We start from the raw sequence: 21,186 nt of genomic DNA on the forward strand, positions 1-21,186 counted from the left end.
CTAGTTTAATAACCTACATATCATGCAGTCTTTGATATTGAATGTCAACATATCATTCTGAATAAACATTATAGCATCTGTTGATAAATGTTTGAAACATTTTTTTTGTGGTTGCATATCCCTCTCAGTATCTGTACCCTGTGCACTCCATTGCTTTTCACGATTGTCTCTAAGACTGCTACACTTTTCTTCATGGTAGTCACTTTCATTAAGTAACATTTGCTCAAAACAAGGACACAATAGGCCTTTCTAGACTTGTCTATTAAAGTGCATTTACATGTTATGCCTTTTCTCTTCATGCCTTGTTCCTTACCCTTTTTCCTTGAATAGCTCTACAGATTGCCTGTCTTCCACCTTTTCTGGTAGTATACAACCCTATCTGTGAAAAAGTACTTTCAGGTATCAGGGAGTGGTAAGTTCCTACAGTTTGCTGCCTGTGTTCCAACCTTCTCCTTCTGTCTTCCCTGTACAGAATTTATATCTTCCTGACATGATCTTTATTTTATTTTATTTGTTTAGCAAAGGCCCAGGGAGAAAAGTTTCACTTTAGAAAAGCACAGAAAAATGTAAGAAAAATACAGTATGTATACATAAAATATGAGCAATACAAATTGCACAAAAACAGTAAATAGGTTTAACAATACAATTAAAATTCACAGCAAAATATAAAATTTGTAAATAGTTAAGAAATTTGAGTACTATATGTATTTTGAGTATAAATGTCTATGTAGAACCTGATTCCTTTTCCTTGGAGATGTTTGAGACAAACACACTGAAGACCACTGGCTGTGGTATAGGCCGTTGTAGTACTCTACTAATCACGTTATGAATTCCTGATGTCCTGTCACCACAACCCTCTGTAATTTGCCATTCATCCATGCAACTGTGCATTTCCTATTTCTTATAACTACCTTCTGCCGTTTCAGCTTTCTTATCAGCCTTCAGTCTGGGACAGAGTTAAAGGCCTTGCTGACATCCAGGATATCCATCATACTAATAATTCACACCAGGATCACTGTGGTCTTACTGCAGGACTTTGCAATTGCTTCCAATTAACCTTAACTTCCAGCTTTCTGCATACATACTTAATCAGCCTTTCTATATGGTTCCCTAGGTAGCCCGCTTCTGCTAGTACTATCCCCCTCCAAGTTCACCACTAACCCAGTCATAAAACTCAACCAGTTATAACTGAAAGCTTCATGTAGCCATGAACCCATGTTAGTTGACATCCTGGAGATTTCTGGCTTCTATAAATGCTATGAGTCTTCCTCCAGGATTCTCTAAATCACTTTCCTTGCCAGTGATGCTAACCTAACAGGCATGTAGCATAATTCCCCAAACTTTCTCTCTCACATCTACGTGTACCACCTACCACTCTTGTTTTTCAGGCTTCTGTCCCTTTTGCACTAATCAGAGATCTGTTGAAGGTCATACTCTGGCTATATTTCTGAGGTTCTGACAGGTAGGCCATCCCATCTGCTCCTTGTGATTTATCCTCCAAAAAAGCAGCCAGTACCCTTTGACCCCCCCACCATCTCTATCATAGTGTCTGTCCACTCTTCTTCCCATTCTGCCCTGCTACCCTCATCATATGCCATCCTTTTCTTGCTTTCTTATGAGGAGACTGAATCAAAGTATTCCTGGGATACCTCTATTGTTTCCTTATTTTCTGTGATTCCATACCAACTTTGTTCAGCTTAGCTAGTTCTACAAATCTCTTACTTCTTTATGCTTTGTACCTATACATTTTCTTTCTTTTTATTTATTTATTCCTATCCGTTTTGCTAACTCTGATTCAAGCCTGTGATTCACATTCATATTTACAAATGATAGAATTGTGTATAAAATTCTGTCTGGCTAGGTTGGCAGCCTTCACATTTCTCTACCAGTCTTCACCCCCCCCCCCCCCCCGGAGAACTCAAGTTAGTTTTTCAACTGACCCTTGAGAAACGCCGCTTGAGAGGGTTAGGTCTATTTGAGTGTACCTCACCCCATTCCCTGTCTTGAGAGCCAATCTGCATTGGCATTGCTACTCCGACTGTGGTGTTGCACTGACATATATGCTTGCAACCCTAGGTTCCATCTTAGCAACCTGGCATTTTGCTGACTGGCTCTGTTTAACCATGTTAGGGGGTTGTAATCTGTCATAACAGTGAATTTCCTTCCATACAGATAAGGCTGAAGTTTCTGCAATGCCCACACTATGGCTAGACATTCCTTTTCTACAGCTGCATAGCATTCCTCCCTGGGTTGGAGCCTATGACTGAGATAAACCACTGGGTGCTCTTCTCCCTCTGAAGAAATCTGGCTAAGTGCAGCCCCCACCCCATGGTTCTAAGCATCCACCTGCACAACAAATTATGTGCTGTAATCTGGACTGGCTAACACAGGGGGTCCTCCCAAAGCTTCTTTAAGCTTCTGGAATGCCTGCTCACATGCCGGGGTCCACACTACCTTATTTGGCCTGTTCTTCCTTGTTAGGTCTGTGATGGGAGCAGCTATGGTACTATAACTGGGGACAAACTTTCTGTAGTACCCTGCTGTCCTTAAAAATGCCCTCACCTGCTTTCTGGTAACAGGTGCAGGCCATGTCTGAATGGCTTCAACTTTGGCAGGTTCTGGCCTTACCTTACCACTCCCCACTCTATGTCCTAGGTAGGAGACCTTCGCCATACCCACCTGACATTTGCTCGGCTTAATGGTCAACCCTGCCCTCTGTAGTCTGCCCACACCTCCCTAACATGCTGAAGGTGCTCTGGCCAGGAATGGCTGTAGATGGCAATATCATCTAGGTAAGCAAGGGCAAACCCTCCTTCTCCTGCTAGGATATGATCTACCAGCCTCTGAAAAGTCACAGGGGCATTCTTCATCCCAAAGTGCATCTTTGTGAACTCATACAAGCCAAAAGGAGTCACAAAGGCTGACTTCTCTCTAGCACTGGGAGTCAAGGCACCTGCCAGTAACCCTTGGTATGATCAATGGTTGTAAGATACTTAGCCCCACCCAGCTGATCTAGGGCCTCATCTGTCCTAGGCATCTGACTCTGTGTGACTATTTAATTTCCTGTAGTCCACACAGACCCTGGTGCTGCCATCCTTCTTTGGCACCAGCACCACTGGGGAGGCCCAGGGACTGTTGAACTATTGAATCACCCCCAGTTCCAACATCTCCTGTACCTCCTCCCGCAGAGTCTGTCTGACTCTCTCAGGCACCCTATAAGGGGCCTGCCTAATAGGCCTTTGGGGTCTTGTATCCACCTGGTGCTGCACCAGGTGGGTGTACCCTGGTTTCCCAGCGAACATGTCCTCAAATTCCTGCAACACTGCTTGAATTTCTAGAACCTGGGTAGGAGATGGCTGCTGGGACATTGCTACCCCTTCCACTGAGGTGTCAGCCCAAGCCTCACTGAGGAGATCCTCCTGCAATCCACTGCAAATGCTCAGCCCAAGGGCCTCCCTATCATGATAAGGTTTCATCATGTTAGCATGGTACAATTTGTGTCCCTGCCATCTGCCTAGCAGTTCCACCATGTAGTAAACATCACTTACCTTTCTTACCACCTTGTAGGGTCCCTCCCAAGCTGCTTGCAGCTTGTTGTGTCTGACAGGAATGAGAACCATTACCTGCTGCCCCACAGCATATTCTCTAGCTCCAGCATTCCTGTCATACCACACCTTTTTCTGTTGTTGGGCTTCTGCCAGGTTCTCTTGGGCCAAGCCCATGAGTTCCTTGAGCCTTGTCCTGAAGTTTAGGACGTGTGTCACAACAGACTCCTTGTGAGACTCGCACTCGCCTTCCCACTCATCTCAAATTAAATCTAGATATCCCCTCACCCTATGCCCATACAGCAACTCAAAGGGTGAAAAACCTGTAGATTCCTGGGGAACCTCTCTGTAAGCCAAAAACAGATGGGTCAAATATTTGTCCCACTCTCTCTTAAACTGATCTGCAAATGCCCGTAGCGTGGACTTGATTGTAGTGTTTAACCTCTCGACAAGACCCTTAGTCTGGGGATGGTAGGGGGTGGTCTTCATGTGCTTCACCCCACAGGACTTCCACAGACAAGCCAGCAGGTCTGACATGAAATTGGAACCTCTGTCAGTCAGTATTTCTTTTGGGAAACCTACCCTGCTGAAAATCTCTAACAAAGTATTTGCCACCTTCTCTGCCTCAATGGAGGACAAAGCCACTGCCTCGGGGTATCATGTAGCATAATCCACTACCACTAGGATTTACTTTTTCCCTGTGGAACTTGGGGTACTCAGAGGACCCACAATATCCATAATTACCCTCTGAAATGGCTCCTCAATCACAGGCAAAGACATCAAAGTAGCTCTCCCCTTGTCTTCTGCCTTGCCTATCTTTTGGCACTGCTCACAGGTCCTGCAGTACCCTGTTACATTTCTGGAAATTCCAGGCCAATAGAAGGTCTGCATAATATGCCTCTTTGTACGTTTTATGCCCATATGACCTGCAAAGGGAATATCTTGGGCTATGGCTAGAAGCGCCAGAAGCTAGGCTCTAGGCACTACCAACTGCTGTACTCTTTCACCTTCTAGCCCTCCCTCAGGGGCCCACTCTCTGTATAGTAACCCTTTGTCCCAGTATACAGATTTCCCCTTCCCTTCAGAATCAGGTGTCTCCCTAGCTACTTGCCTCAGGCTTTGTAATGTAGGGTCTGAGAGCTGAGCCTGTCTCAACTGTCCTTGTAACCCTTCCCAACTCCCCTTCCACAGGAAGTCTGGCATCCTCTGACAGTGGTGTCTCACTGTCAGCCTGGGTACTACTACTCACCTCTACCTTTGCAGTCACTCTGTCCAAGGGAACATCAGTACCCACAAGCAGCTGTGGCTCACCTTCAGTTTCAATGCTACAGAGTAGCACCCTCCCTGAAGTAACCACCTCACCAGTCCTGGCTGCAAGTATGCAGTTTGTCTGGGTCTCCCCCAGGCTACCAGACCCACATGCTTGTCTCTTAGCCTGACCGTGTGTAACTGCATAAGTACATGGTACTGCCTCATCCAAATCCTTCCCTATCAGGACATCTGCAGGGTGGTCATTTGGTACCCCTGTTGTCTCAAGACTACTTACTATTGGCATTTTGTCTTTCCCACTTACTGGCTCCCTCATCTTTGGTTCCCCACCTTGCTTCTGTGGATACCTGTATGCCACATGGCCCCACTGGTTGCATTCAAAACATTTAACCCTAGCTCCTGGATGTGTACCTAGACTAGTGGCTTCCCCTGCCACTGGCAGATTCTGTTGTGGCAGTCTGTGCTGCCCACCATGGGTTCCTTTAGAACCATTAGCAGTATTGGGGGTCCCTTTCCTGTACAGGGCTGCCCTGCTTGCCAGGTATAGGTCTCTCTTCTTCCCCAACTCATCTGAAGTAGCACATTGTCTATCAGCTAACCAGATCCTCATGTCCTCAGGTAAAGTGCTAAGGGCTTGTTCCCTCACCAAAATGTGTGCCAGCCCTTCAAAAGTGGTGACCTGACATCCACTCACCCACCTATGGAAATAAGTGCTCAATTCAGCAGCATATTCACACACACTTTCATCTGCCTTGTGTCTGTGCTCACAAAACTTTTTTCTATACATTTCAGGTGTTAGCTTAAACAGTTCTAAAAGACATTTCTTATCAGCAGTATAATCAAAACATGCAATGTCAGACATTTTGGACAGAACAGTTACAGCTTTACCATGGAGTATGAGGGTCAGGAACTGTACCCAGAACCTTTGGTCAACTTCATACTGTTTACATACCCTCTCAAACATATGAATGATACTATCAAAATAATCCCCCTCTTTAAACTACGGAAGAAATCTACTGACCTTTTGTGCTTCTGGGGTCCAGTTACTCCCTTCCCCGTTATTTTCATGACTCTGGCGAAGAGTCAACATCTCCTTCTCATGCTACCTCTGCCTCTCTAGTTCCTCAGCTTGCAGACATAACAGTTTCTCATTCTCCTCAGCCTGCAAACGTTGCAGTCTCTCATTTGCTTCTAATTCCACATGCCTGGCCTCCAACTCAAGTCTCTTTAGCTCCAGCTGGATTTTTAAGTCCACTGCAGAAAGGCTGAGCTGTCCATTCTCCAAGGGAATTATATCTATACTGCCAATTTGATTGTCCTCCTGGTTGCTGTTTTTTGATATAGCTGTAACCAAGGCTGCAATCAGGTCTGCCTTAGTCAGGTTTCCATGCACCAGTCCCCTAGCCTGGCACATCTCTACCAGCTGGCTCCTTGTCAGCTTTCCATACTCCTCTGCTGACAGGCTGCCTGATCACCCTGACTAACTAAGCTAACAAAAGAAATAAAACAATTGTGATGTGAACTCTTGAGTATTCACTGCATGGCTGTTTTAGAGTACAAAAATACCTTCAAAGCTCACTGTACACAAGCTACAGGATTCACTCTACCCACACCACTACAAGCCATTTAGTATCTGCTAACTAATATGTGATGTGGATATCCCACCACTGCCAAGCAATTAATATGTGAGGATATCCCAACCACTGCCACCAATTAATATGTGAAGTGGATATCCCAACCACTGCCACCATTAATATGTGATGCCCTGCCCTGGCCCGGCAATCAAGGAGCCTCAGTTCTCACCACTAACATCAGAGAGGGCATCTCATATATGAGGAAAGGATAACAAATCCACACAGTAAAGTGCAATTTCCCTTAAATGCACACAGAGATCACAGTCAGTCTGGGGCTGGTCACTCCTTTGCTCCGCAGGTCTCCAATAAGACTCCCCACTGGCACAGCTATAGGGTCCAGATCTCAGCCTAGTGGGCAAGCTAAAACCTCTAGCACCCTCTCTGTCCAGCCGGTGCTTCGTGTCCCTGCCCAGGTAGCTGACACACACACACACACACACACACACACACACACACACACACACACACACACACACATGCACTTTGAGAAGAGGTTATGCAACGACACATACACTCCTGGGGAAGGCTGGCACAGTTTCTCCAGCTGTGTCCCTTTTTCCCAGACTATACGGTAGTTCCACTGGCCACCACCCACTAATACTTATCAGCTACTCAAAGGCTCTTAGGGGTGTCCAATTATTACTGTGCAATATTAATATCCAATTGGTAGTATGACTAAACAGTCAAAGCTTATTAGAGTGGCTTTGTACAGTTTTACCAAAGGCATGCAAGTACTCTTAAGAGCTTAAATTATCTGTACACAAACCAGCCACAGTTAAAAGGTTTTAAAATATTTAATAATAAATAATTAAAACCACAAGACAATACTTTCTATTACACAGTCAGTGCTAGTCAAGAGTTCAGAGATCACACAAAAATACTTGAAATAATTCAGTAGTACAGTTATGACATAACAGAAAAACACTTAGTCTAATCTTTTCTAATTCCTAGCTACTTCTAGGAGAAAACACAGTTCTAACATACTACTTACATACAGAGAGCATAAGGCAGTGCTGAGTTGGATGATCCAGACAAAAAATGCTTAATGCCTTCTGGTTCTCTCTGTTTAAATTGAAACTGCAGTTTTGATAAAACATTACATAATTTCACACTTTCCTGGTGTTCCCAGGCTGACAGAAACTGCATTTACATTCTTTTACACTTAGAGTAATAAAGAACATTCCATATGTAAATTCTGGTCATTAACTTTAGCCTTAAAACAATAGGCAGGAAGCCTTCATCTAGCCCGGCCAGAGCCGACTTTAGATCAAAGGGTCACAACATGCTTTTACTGGGTCAGTAGAGAGCACTGTTGCCACATTTTTGTAACAGCATTTTTTTTTCATTTAAGACAACAAGCCTGTGATTCACATTCATATTTACAAATGATAGAATTATGTATAAAATTCTATCTGGCTAGGCTGGCAGCCTTCACATTTCTCTACCAGTCTTCACAGCTAGTGTCTTTTTATTTTTACCCCCAACACACAATCTAAACTCCGCAGTGACACGAGGACTGTTAGTAAATTGCACCTTAATCTGATGTCTGTAACACAGTCTGCATTGATTAGGATCACCAGTCTATCTTTTATGATACAGTTCTGCATCAGTTGGTTGAACCAGTCATGGTGTAAAACCTCAATAAACTCTTACTCCCTGTCTGCTGTTGTGATCTAATCTCCCACTCTGCTCCTGACAGATTCAGTTCTCCATAGAGTGCTGTCCTGTTCATCCTACCTGCATCTTAATTGTCTCCTCCAGACACTCATCCTTTTTTAATGTTGGATTTCATAGGTGAAACAGTCTATCAATACAGCAGTTCTCACTTTCCCTTTCCTTAACTGTCAGAACACATAACCTAGTTTCTAACCCTGGATGTACCCTTGTCCATTCCCGGTTTAGTGCTCTTCCCCTCTCAATTTCACATCTGATGCCCACATTTACGGTAATTACAACTCCACATCACTTATTCCTTCACTTTCACTCATGAACATCCTCTACCCGGGCACCTCTGTGTCACATGACCTTTCCTCATTTGATCATTTTTTTAGGATATCAGCAATGTCCATTGTCCCCTTCTGCATAACTGCTTGTAGCTCCCCCATCTTCCTACCCTGACTCTTTGCATTGCAGAGTAAAACTACATGACCATGGTCTGAGTCATCCTTACTTTTATATGCCCTGTCTACTACCTAGACACTTGCCCCCATCTTTTGCTGCTCTGACTGCCCCTTCACCCCTTTCATTTTAGTTTAAAGCTATGATTATTCAGTACTTTAAATTACAGTGAGTGTACTGTCTAGCTTTTTGCATGCTGTTTTGTTTTTCTGTCTCAATTTATCCTGTATGCATGTAGAGAGGCAGAGAGCTTCTAGATGTGTGTATGCGTATGTGTGTGCACGCACATGCATGTTTATGTGCATGTGTGTGAGTGTGTTTCTGTGCATACTTGCATGCGTCCTATGAATGTTTGCTAATACAGAGTATTTCTTATTTTCTTACTTTGTATTTTCCTACCTGCATGGTTATAGTACTACTTGTGAGTGTTTCTTTTTTTCTCACCTGGGCTGTGGATGTAAGTTGTAACTTTGTATACTACCCTGGTAAACAAATTGAAATACAAAAAAAATAAATTATGTGCATTTTTGGACATGATTAAGACAATTCTTATATCACATTATTTTCATGATTTTTTTATTCATCTGGTGCTCAGGCAATGACTGAAATTTGTCCTTTGTGCCGAGTGCAACACATTCACATAAATAAATATATTTGTAATTACACTAAAAAGTAATTCAAAAAAAGTTAACGCTGATATCTTTGTGTAATTATCTTATGAAATTACAAGAGGCTCTTTAACATTTTAACTTCATATATAGGAAGAAACAGAAGATAAGGAAATGTCAAAAGCTTTGTGTTGTATCTAGTAGTCTGTAATATTTAAGACATGTATAGAGCTTAGTATCTTTTCATATTAAACAAATATTCTAGTCAAGACAGCAGAATGGCATTGTACTTCCTACATTTATGGAGTGTTACAGTTAAGAACAGTAAGAAAACTGCCCATCTGAGTGTTACTAGGAATTGTGAAGATGACATATTTCTTAAGGAAAATAAAACTGTTATCTGGCAACTGTAATAACACCATCGTGCTATTCTGCTAAATTCATCTCTCATAACAGATTCTGGAAAATGAAACAGGTCAGCGGCAAAAATTATCTGGAGGATTTTCTCACTTCTTAACCTACATAAGTAATGCAATAACTAACAATCATTGCAAAGGTCAAGAAGCAAATAACCTAATAGAAATAGGTGAAATGTTCCATAGCGTTATTTCCAGTAAGTTAAATAAAAAAATGTCATCTCTAAGATGGTATAGAAGCACAGTACAGATTAAACAAGCTTTTCTGAACAATAGACTATAACTTCTATTGGCTTTAGTTTTTAGCCCCCCCCCCCCCAAAGTTGCACATTACCATTTCAATATCCATATATCATGAGAAACATCAGAAAAGGTCCAAGTTTAAATGCTGATTGTATTGCTACCATATAATGTAACAGCTTGAGAGTTGTAGTTGTTTAGTTTAGCATTATCACTGTGTTGAATATTCAAACAGAAAATTATTACACCAAGGTGTGCCTTTGTCTTGAAATTGATGAATGTGGCTTAATAGTGACAACCATTTTTTTTTAGAAGCTGACAAAACTGACACTGGCCTATACCTCTCAACTGTCCAGATTTTCACAGAATGTACAGATTTTTGGCCTGTTCCACATAAAAATGATGGTTTTCTGGCAAATCACTGGGATGATCTGAGGAGTGAAGTCACTAAATAATGACATGTTTGAGTTTCAGACTTCAAATCCTTCAGAAAATACATGTTAAAACAAGCCCCGTTACTCTAGCAATTTTTTAAATTTATAAGAGCAATATTTAAAATATGTCCCTATTTTTAGGTCTTTATCCCCCCATTTTGTCGGGCTTTATCCAGATCTTTTGCACTAAGAGGTTGAAAGGTATGGACACTGCACAACATATGCAAATTTCCATTGCGCATTACAATGTTGCAATTTTACCTACTTTTGGAAAATGGATATTTTCAGATTGCTTACATTAGATCTAAACATTGAGGTCTACCAAGTGTGAAATACTAACTTTGCTTTTAAACAGACCAATCTGCCAAATGGAATATTGGTAGAAATTTTTGATTGGAAATGCATTTGGAAATTTTTATTTTTATTGTTCTAAGAGATAAGGCCCTCACACAGATGCAGTGTCCTGTTACTTCCCTCACACAGATGTGTGTGTGTGTGTGTGTGTGTGTGTGTGTGTGTGTGTGTGTGTGTGTGTTTAGGGGGCTTAGAAGATGTTATTCAGCAGTCCATAATTTTGCCTCATATTTATTCATTTCTTGTAAAAATCATGCCTTTCGGGCAAATTGATGAGGACTGCAGTTATTAATGACTGACATTTGAATTTCAGACTAAGTCTCCTTCAGAGGAAGCATGCTAATGCAAATCCTGTTATTCTAGCAACTTTCTAAAGTAAATAAGATGGTCTCTGTCCCTGATATTGGCTCTTTAGCCCTCATTGTTTTTAGCTTTCTCCTTGATTATTGAGCTAGAAGGTTGACTTGAGAGCTATGTGTGCATGGTTGCATTGACCTGCACATTGTATTCTGACAGTAGTGAGCTGAGAAAATGTGTTCTCATGTGGCACTTATTTTATTTATTTATTCATTAATTTGACTGCTATCAACGATCTGAGATGTTCAGTCATACAAGTGGCTGTAATTGATGGTCAGTAGTGTGTGTGTGTGTGTGTGTGTGTGTGTGTGTGTGTGTGTGTGTGTGTGTGTGTGTGTGTGTGTGTGTGTGAGACAGCAGCATACTGAAACACATGTGGCTGTTGTTTTTATAGTTATTCATTGGTTTGATCCCGATTAGTACTCAACCATGTTGTTTGCTATCATTGAGTGTGTGTGTGTGTGTGTGTGTGTGTGTGTGTGTAAAAAATACATTAATGTGGAGAGTGACTGATGCTGCTGACATTTATTTAAAACAATCATTGTTCTGGCTTTGCAGGTCTAATATGGATATGTGTGAAGTAAATCAGAGTATTTTACTGCGGCTACATTTTGTGTAAAACAAATATTTACTGTCACTGTGACTACTGTTTTTATCACAGTTAGACATCTGCGGTCTGTAGGTTAACAAATTTGGAATTAATTGCTTTGTATAAAGGCTATTGACAAATGCAAGTGACTGATCTTGCTGTCAGTTGCTTAGGTTAAGCAGTCATTATTCTGTCTTTGCAGAACTGGTGTGCATTTGTGTGAAGCCAGCTGGAATATTTTAGTGTTGCCATTTTTTTACATAACCAGATATCCAATGTGTACACAGTTAATACAGTGGAGGTAATTGACCAGTATGGAGGCTGTTGGTGATGAAAAAGACTGTGTGTGTGGTTGGTGAAGTGTGCCTAAAATGTGTAAATTCACCATCATTTTTTCAATTTGCATGTCAGTGAAATGTCAGCATTGTACATAAGTGGCAGTCTGGGCAGGATTTGTGTGATTGTAACAGATAATTGACACAGTGGCACACTGAACAGCATTACCACCTCACAACTCTTGGTTCTCTTGTTGAGGTTATATCCCAATCATACACCAGAGTTCACCTTTTTTGAGTGGGTAGAGATTCAGCAGCTATTCCTGTATAGAACTTGTATATCTTCAAAAGCATGTGTCCTCTCAGTTTAGTTGGTTAGCTTTCAACATTAAGATACAACTTATTTTTCCTTGAAGCAAAACATAAAACTATTTTTTTCCTTACTCATTAATTTTGTTCAGGCCACCAACAGACCAAACCATTGGAAAAACATTCTAAGATGTACCTCAAAATATCTAGTTCCCTATGACTTCTCTGTGCCTATCAGCCCCCAACCCCTTTCTTTAATTCAGTTATTTCTTCCACACATTTTACAACGATGAGTTGGGCAGTTATTTGATGGTAAAAGGATGGAAAAAATATAAAAGCCAAAGTGTGAAAAACCAAGAAAGAAGTAATCCATCTGAGTGGTGTGGGCCATGATTGGGTTAAAACAAAGGAGGGGCATTGGAGAGGTACAGCAGGGACCCAAGCACAGAAGGAGGGTATATATATGCAGTCCTTTGTCTAGGGTTCCATTTCACCTAAGCTCAGCCTTCAGATTACTGTCAGACATATTAAGTATTTATAATCAATAAAGTCATTAGAGTGGTGAGTGCTAAGGCACCCTGTAGATGAAAGTGATTAACCCCATGTGTGGTTTGACCTACAAGTAATGGTTATTGACATGTCATAATATAACTAATTAGCCCCACACATTCATTTGTTTCCTACAGCCCCACCTTGCTTTGATGTTATAAGCTGCTACTGATTCCTTGGCTGTATTTTTCATCAATTAAAGTAAAAAATCCATTCAAGTTTGCAAGAAGGAAGTAGGTTATGTTGTCGGTGATTAAGATACAACTTCTGCTGATCTGCAGTGGTGTGCAAGCAAATTGTATTTGAGTGTTGCTCTTTGGCATTAATACTGAGGGGTGCCCTCCACTGATCTGTACCATCTCCTCTACTATAACATGTTGGGCTTCTTTTCATTCAATTGATACACTGGAAGACTCTAGCAGCTGTCTCAGAAGATCCCCAGAGATGCATCATAGTCTACCCCTAGTGAGCTCGCAATACTTCCTCTAACCTGAGTATGGTATGATGATATCTTTAATCCTAAAAGAAGGAGCAAGGTCTACAGGGCCTGGTTCCCCATGGTGTCTTATTGGGTCACATTTGTGTGTGTGTGTATGTGTATGTGTGTGTGTGTGTGTGTGTGTGTGTGTGTGTGTGTGTGTGTGTGTGTGTGTGTGTAGCATTGTGGACCCCTTTCTTTAGCAGAGATGTTAATAACTTTGGGTGGGAGATGATACGACAAAAATAAAATTCAGACTGTACACAGACTTCACAACATGTAGGCGAACAGTACTTTCTTTTTTTCTTTTCTCAAATTTTTACTTCCTCAGAATAAATCCCTGGTACCTTGCATTCTGCATTCATGGAGATGATTAGCAGTACATCTATTGGCTTCTTTTCATCCAATCAAAGCACAAAGTTCATTGTACATTAAAGCACATAACTGATTTACAATTGATTGTGTAACAGAAATTAAAAAATGATCTTTTAGAAACCCATTAAAACATTACTAACCCCACATTAAAAGTGGCAATTTCAATAATATGCACTATGCCAAATTAGTTATTATCTAAATCAGATAACGTTTAATCTGTGACATCATTCAACCCACTTAGATATACAGTTCTGTAATTTAAAATGCGTTTGCTATATTTAGCTTCCAGTTCTTTTAAACAATCTTATTTATCTAGTTCCCTTCTGCTTCTGTGGTTTTACAAGCTCTGTGTATTTCACTGATTTAACATTAATTTCATGATAATTCTTTGCAGGTTCATTCAATCTGCTTAAAGCCCTACGTCTTGTACATGCCACTGCGTTCTTATTACAACAATGTACTACTACTTTGATTTGCACCAGCAACTTTTTGCATGCTCTGTACTTTCTGTTCTACATGAAAATGTTCTTCAAATATATGCATTCTATATTTATTTTATATCCCACAGAGCATCTATCTTTATTTTATAATTCACAGAGCTTCTGCCTAGCTTCCACATACTGGACATTTACCAAATGGCCAGGTACATTGATTTATGGTTCTCAAAAAAGAAATTTCATCTTTACAAGATGAAATGTGAGAATTATATCCATGACTTTTCAGTGTCATTCCTGGTCATTACTGTGATTCCACTGTAATTTCTTCTTGCATGCATACAATTCTAAGTGTGGATAATTCAGTAAGCAAATAAACATTATTGTAAGTACTAGACAAAATACAACTTATGACAAATGGCACACTGGCCCAAGATGACAAATTCCATTAAAATGTTGTATTTTGTTTAATACTGCAACAGTGCGTATTTGGTATTTACCACCACTTTTTCCATGAAAATAAAAATGGAAAATCACTGTTTCTGCTCGTAGAACTGAGCTGTTCCCTTCAAAAGTTCTTTCACATACCAAAACACTACCTATAATCATGTCCCTGGCACTTTTTGCTGTCTTCTTAAAAATGCTGTTTTGGAAAAATACTTCTAATTTTTGCTTCAGATTACACAATGAACCAGTAATTTTTGACAAAGTTAACCAACATGTCAGTAATCCATTAGAGCACTATCCTTGGGTATCCATTAGAGCATTAATCTTGGGTATCCATTGGAGCACTACCCTTGGGTATCCATTGGAGCACTACCCTTGAGTACTCATTGGAGCACTACCCTCAGGTACCCATTGGAGCACTACCCTCGTGTATTCATTGGAGCACTACCCTTGGTTATCCATTGGAGCATTACCCTTGGGTATCCATTGGAGCATTACCCTTGAAGTACCCATTGGAGCACTACCCTCAGGTACCCATTGGAGCACTACCCTTGGGTACCCATTGGAACACTACCCTCATGTATCCATTGGAGCACTACCCTAGAGTACCCATTGGAGCTTTAGCCTTGGGTACTCATTGGAACATTACCCTTGGGTGTCCGTTAGAGCACTACCCTCAGATATCCATTAGAGCATTAGCTTTGGGTATCCATTAGGACACTACCCTTGGGTACCCATTGGAGCATTACCCTTGAGTACCCATTGGAGCACTACCCTCATGTATCCATTGGAGCACTACCCTTGGTTATCCATTGGAGCAAACCCTTGGAGAGAAATGAGCAGATTCTGCCTCATCATTCCTCTCATACCCGAGATACTTCTCTGCTGCTTATTCCACTGATCTAACCTGGGTTAGATGGGTCCTAGTCAGAGCTTCATCCCTTTGTACCATGGAGATGGCTGGATGTTAGCTTTCTAGTGTATTCCGACTCTTCCAAGCTTCTTGCAACCCATGCAACAAAACAGAGTGACATAGTGCAATCATGCTTCTGGTTTGCCACCAAAAGCTTTGTGGAAATATATTTTCTGTGTAAACTACCATGCAGTGCTAAAATAGCATTCTGAATTAATTTCATAACTTCAGCAGTATTCCTTAGAAACTCAGCAGTTATAGGCATCTGCCTGTGCCACCAGCGAGTAAAGGTTATGGTCAGTTCAGGAGCTAGATTTTAGCCAAAAGTAGACAGAACAGTCAAATGCCTTCACCCTGCACCGTACTCTCAGACAGTAGATTTGGTCAGCAGTTCTTCAATAGAAAATTGCCAGTGGAGAGCAGCTGCTGCACAGGGTGTATATTTAAAGCTATAGCTGGTGTGCACAGTGGAGTGCTGCTGAAAGGTGGTGCACACTACACACACACATGCGTGCGCGCATAAACACACACACACATGCACATATGTGGACACATGCACGCACGCACACACACACACGCACATACACAGACACAAACATGCACACACATACATGCAGGCACATACACACAAGCCATCAACTAACGTGAGTTTGGTAGCAAATTGAAGTATATGAATTCCCCATAGGTAGTCACCAGACATCCTGAATGAAACACAGTCCCAGGATGTTTGAAACAGAGATCTTATTCTGTGAGCTGCTCTGGTACCCATCTTGACCCCTGAAACATCATGCTGCCTAGGTTTGTATGCATGTAAGACAGGTATGGTCATATAAACAAAAAGACATGGATGGTAAGGGTCTGCCCTCAGGCATCTTTTCTACGAAACTAAAATGATTGCTTGTATTCCTCCCTGTCACTCTACACTGTCCTTTCTGCAGATGTGGAAAAATGGTATGCATAGAAATTAGCAGCACAAAACTGGAAGTGCAGATTGATATGTTGTTCTCAGCAAACTCATGAAGGTTATCTTTTCTCAAGAATTGAGAACGTAGTACAAATGGCAACTGGAACAACAACTAAGACCTAGCTTTTGTAGATTAACTTTCAATCATACACTTTGTTTTTTTTTTCCTCCAGCCAAGCCTTTCCTTTGATCATTGCAATTGTGGTGATGTTGAATAAAAAGAAACAGATTTAAAAGGCATGTATGACAGTTATTACAATATTCATGATTTCCTGTGGGTAGTACTAACGGTACATCATTAAAGCTGAGTTTGTCCTTCAGTGATGTATGCATCATTGCTCAGTGTACCCTGTCAAACTCTGTCATGCACATTATAATAAAATTGCATTTACAGTGCATAAATGTTTTGAACAGACTGTTCCTTTTCTAAGTACTGATTTGCCAATCTTCCAGAGTAGAAATTAGCATGTTGAACAAACACTAATCAGTTAAAGAGGTTAGGTTTAATGCTTTCTAATGAGCAGTGTTTTGGCTTAGGGCCAGATTTCAATTAGGACATAAAGGGAAGACTTGGTTAATGATGACTGCAGCTGTACTTAGAAAGAAAGAAATAAAAGACAATAAATTGTTTTGCATCATAATGTTTTCTGTGAGAAAGATGTTGCACATTGAAGTCTGATGGAGTACCACAAACAGCAACAGAACATAATGAATGGTAATTTAAGGCCCAGCTTCACTCCAGCTATCTGGGGCCTGCTATTTTCCAGATTTAACTAGGTATACAAGTTCATTTGCTAGAACTGGAGGAAGCCCACTCAGTGCAATAGGCTGCTGATGAATCTTTGTATGGAAATTATGTATAATAATTGACATATACGTTTTGCTTCTTTTTTTCTTTTCTGCAGACTATTGAGGTTGATGAAGTAATAATTCTGGAACGCTACTACCTTGTGGAATACAAGAATAAAACAAATACTGCATTAACCCTCAGTGAGTAATTAAAATATGCTAATTTCTTGTATGTATAAAGGCTTTTTTGTATATCATTATTAGTGGTTAAAATGTATCAAAGGAGTTACCCCCTCCAGCTCTTCTTTAACAGATCATTCTGATGGCTTTTGTTGAAAATGGTGAGGGTTGAGGATGGCGGCTTTGAAATATAACCTTCCTATTGTCATAGGAGTGGGTATTATGAATGGACTGTGTGCCCTCTGTTACTATTGTATGTACAAAACAGATAAAGATGGACATCGAAGAGACAAGAATACAGTAACTGTATCATTTTATATAGCAAGTAATTGTTCAAGATGTTACTGGCAGTATGGTGTGAATTATAACTGATTTTAATGGTACCTATAGAACCCATGAGATCTTGACTGAAATTACTTGGGCGTTTTACACAGGCAATGACATGTTCCTAAAATTGGGATTATATTGAACAAATTAAAGAGGAAAAAAACACATTACACCATTGTAATATCCCCATCTAAAATACAGCCTTTTTTCTTGATGATTATAAACATACCATACTTCAACAAATGAACTGGAAAACTTTTTTTCACTGTTTTTGTATTACCCAAATTCTAACATTGCTTGCAGAAAGGCTTCAAAATCCTTGTAGTGAAAAAGAACTCCATCTGTTTATACATAATATTGCTGACATCTGTCTATCTATTTATCTGTCAATCTGTCATTTGATTACCGTGTGGGTGCGTTAGGACAAGGAGTATTTTCAGCCACAGCCAAGTGCAATGCACCAGTAGCATGCAACAGTTAAAAAAAAATCTTTAAAAATACACAGAGCCAGCTCATGAGAAGAGCTTCTGAACTGCATCTTAGTGAATGCCTGAATAGTTTACATCTGCAGAGCTTCATAGTGTTGTGGACAGACATCCATCTCATACAGACTGAGAGAGCACCTTAAATAGACAATAGGATTCAGTAACACTAGCAAAGAATATTTCTGAATTCTTTTTATGTACACCTCACCTTCAGTGAGATGTGCTGTCATGGTGTGTACCAGAAAACTAGATTTGGGGTTAGCATTGCAGGATGGCGGAAGATCCCCACAATGCTACCCTAAATCTTTAGGAATCTGAGGGAGTGTTCACAAGAGTTCTTCACAGAACAGAACCCTTCTGTCTGCTAGGAGAGGAGAGACCTCAGCACATTTGTTAGTGAAATCTGCACTTCAACTCAAGATACGCCTTTTAACTTAGTTAAGCATACATGAGACACTGATGTTAGCATGACATAAGCAAGTAGTACAAGGTGAAGATTTGTGCACATAGTAAAACACGGTCATCTCAACAAGACAGGAATAGGAGAGAGAGTACTGCCAAGGCTAGAAAGATCCATGAAGCATTCTCTTCTCTGTTAAGAAAAACTATATACAATGAGGGAAATGAAATGTCTCAGGATAGCAGTGCAAAGACAGGGACAATAACTAACCAGGCACTGTACATTCTATATAAAATATGGAAACACTGACAAATGAATCTTAGCATTTGCTGTGATGTTGAAAAGGAGGATTGTTCTCACATGGCTCAGATGATAAGGAACAGTAAGGGAAAGATTCCACTGCTGGAAGAGAAACTGGGAAAGCTACAAGACAGGCTGTGGAAAGGTAATGATTCTGTCACAGTGGGAGAAGGCAGGACAAAATGAGAATTGAAGAGCTCTCATGAGCATCTAATGAGTTCGTTCAGCAGTCTTTAAGACATAAATAATTTCATAACTCACTGGATTATCAGTAAGCACTCATGGTTCAAATTAGGCTGGAGGGACACTGTAGGGAGTTTGGTATTGATAGCCGAATATTTTAGGTAATATTACAAAAGATTGCATGATCCTCAAACTGCACAGCAAATACTGCAGTCTGCAGCAGAAGACAGTTATTAATTGTCTCTCACTGGAAGATGTTGTTCCATGGGAAAATGATGAAATCACTTCACTGTTACTCTTTAGATGTCTGTATATTATTTTAGTTATATCTCTGTAATTCTGTATAAGCTCTTAAACAGTGATACCTCAAACTATTGTAGTTCTCATTCTGAAAAGGATCACTTTGAAAAGACATACGCTTAGCACTATAGCTTATTAATGCCATAATGTAGCATGTGGTAACATGGTGCAAAAATGTGTACATAGGCTCCCTGGTCTTGGCTGAAAAGGATCCTAGGATATGTTCACTTAGCTGAAAAGCAAAAAATCAAGAAAGTAAATAAAAACTAAGTGGTGAGGGTGAACTGAAAATAAGAAGCTTTGTTGGAAAATGTAGAGCTACCAAGGCTTAAGGGTGGAAGCAGGTAGTCTGACATAGTCAGTTACATCAGAAGAGTGACCAAGAAACAGACTCAGGAAAAACCTCATGTAACAATGGTTTGGAAATTCAATTTTGGAGTTTGCAATGAGGAGAAGTGAGGCCTGATTTAGTACTGATATTTAATACAGTGATGGAGTCTAAGCAAATACGAGACACACAGAGTGAAGCTGTAGATTCAGTGCTTCCTGAGGAAGGGAAGAACTAGTTTTCCTTTGTCATATAAAATATCTGCTTTAATTCATGACTATAGGCTGTTTATGGAAGTATTGGCAAAGAGAAGAGGGTAACTAAACTCATAATGAACTTGATTGATTGAGATCATATGGATTTGTTGCTGGGTAGACATACTTTTGATAATATTTTGAACATGGCCTTGCTGTTGAGAAGATCACAGTAAGAGAAGCATCTTTTAGTGAGCCTTGCCATTGAGAAAGCCTTTGTCAGAGTCAAATGGTGCTATCTAATGATGTGCTCCTGGCATTGCATAAATGGGAGAATGAGTGAAGGTTTTGAAGGCAACGTATGATAAGCCGTGGGCTAGAGTTAAAATACATGCGGGCATGTCATTGCCTTTAAGAATGTCTAGAGGAACAAGGCAAGGGTGCAAGGGAGTCTGCTATTGCCATTATTGTTTAATTATACTTGGAGACTTTTGGATTGGGCAGAGTATAAATTACAAGATGAGAAGTTGTACTAATCTAATTGACTCACCTAGCAACAGGGATATTAAGTTTATTAAGGGTTTAGTTAAAGATAAACAAAACAAAAATTTGAGCAATAGCAATTACTTATACCCCATTAGAAAGTGGTTATCTTTGAAAGTCTCTTTATTTTACAACTGATTTTATTTTCTGCAATATTCCTCATATTAAAGTTGAAAGTGATTTTTTAAAACCCGAAGATTATACCCCTTCATTTGATTGTTTTATATATATAACGTTCCTGTTTATTTAGATGTTCATCATTTTGATCACTGCTGCAATAATCTTAGCTATATGGATTATATCCTGCCAATGATATAACAGCTGGGCCAGGTTCCAAAATTTCAGGGTACCTTCCATGCACCCAGACTGTTAGGCAACTCAAGCTGAACTGACTAAAAGACAAGTTGGCTGTCAAGCCCTTCAGAGCTTTCCATTCGCCGAGGAGAAAGCTCCTCCAATGCTTTTGAGAATCACTGGTCAACTTGTGCAATTCCTTTGCTGGGCAGATAAGTTCCCTTTTGGGAAAAATCTTTCAATCAATTATTTTTGTGTATTATTAATATATTCCTCTTCAGGAAAGTTATTTTAAAGCTAGGAGTTTATGTTTTAATGGACTGTCACAAAAGTGTATTGTACTTTTAAACGAGAACACTTTTTCTTTTTTCCTGTCAATTTAAAAGTTGTTTTAAGTATTTCAGCCTGCCAAACATTAACTAAAAATTGCTACACTCAAGTTGATTCACTGACAGGAAGGAGCTTGGAAGTCGATGACATGATAATAAGGAGGAGGCTGGGCATCCTATGTATCTAGGAAATAAGATGGAAGGGCAGTGCAGCAAAGCAACTTGG

General features: G+C 40.3%; 1 protein-coding gene across 1 annotated transcript in view; it reads left to right on the top strand.

Moving 5' to 3' along the window:
* Positions 1-17,232: 17,232 nt before the first annotated feature.
* INPP4B (inositol polyphosphate-4-phosphatase type II B) overlaps positions 17,233-21,186 on the top strand; it is a 4,727,932-nt gene continuing 4,723,978 nt past the window's right edge. The window contains exon 1 of the mRNA XM_044062266.1: positions 17,233-17,298. The gene's annotated coding sequence lies outside the window, so the exon portion shown is untranslated. The remainder of the gene's footprint in view (positions 17,299-21,186) is intronic.

This window comes from Protopterus annectens, chromosome 2.part1 (assembly GCF_019279795.1).
Source record: "Protopterus annectens isolate FY-2018-M chromosome 2.part1, PAN1.0, whole genome shotgun sequence".
Taxonomy (NCBI): domain Eukaryota; kingdom Metazoa; phylum Chordata; order Ceratodontiformes; family Protopteridae; genus Protopterus; species Protopterus annectens.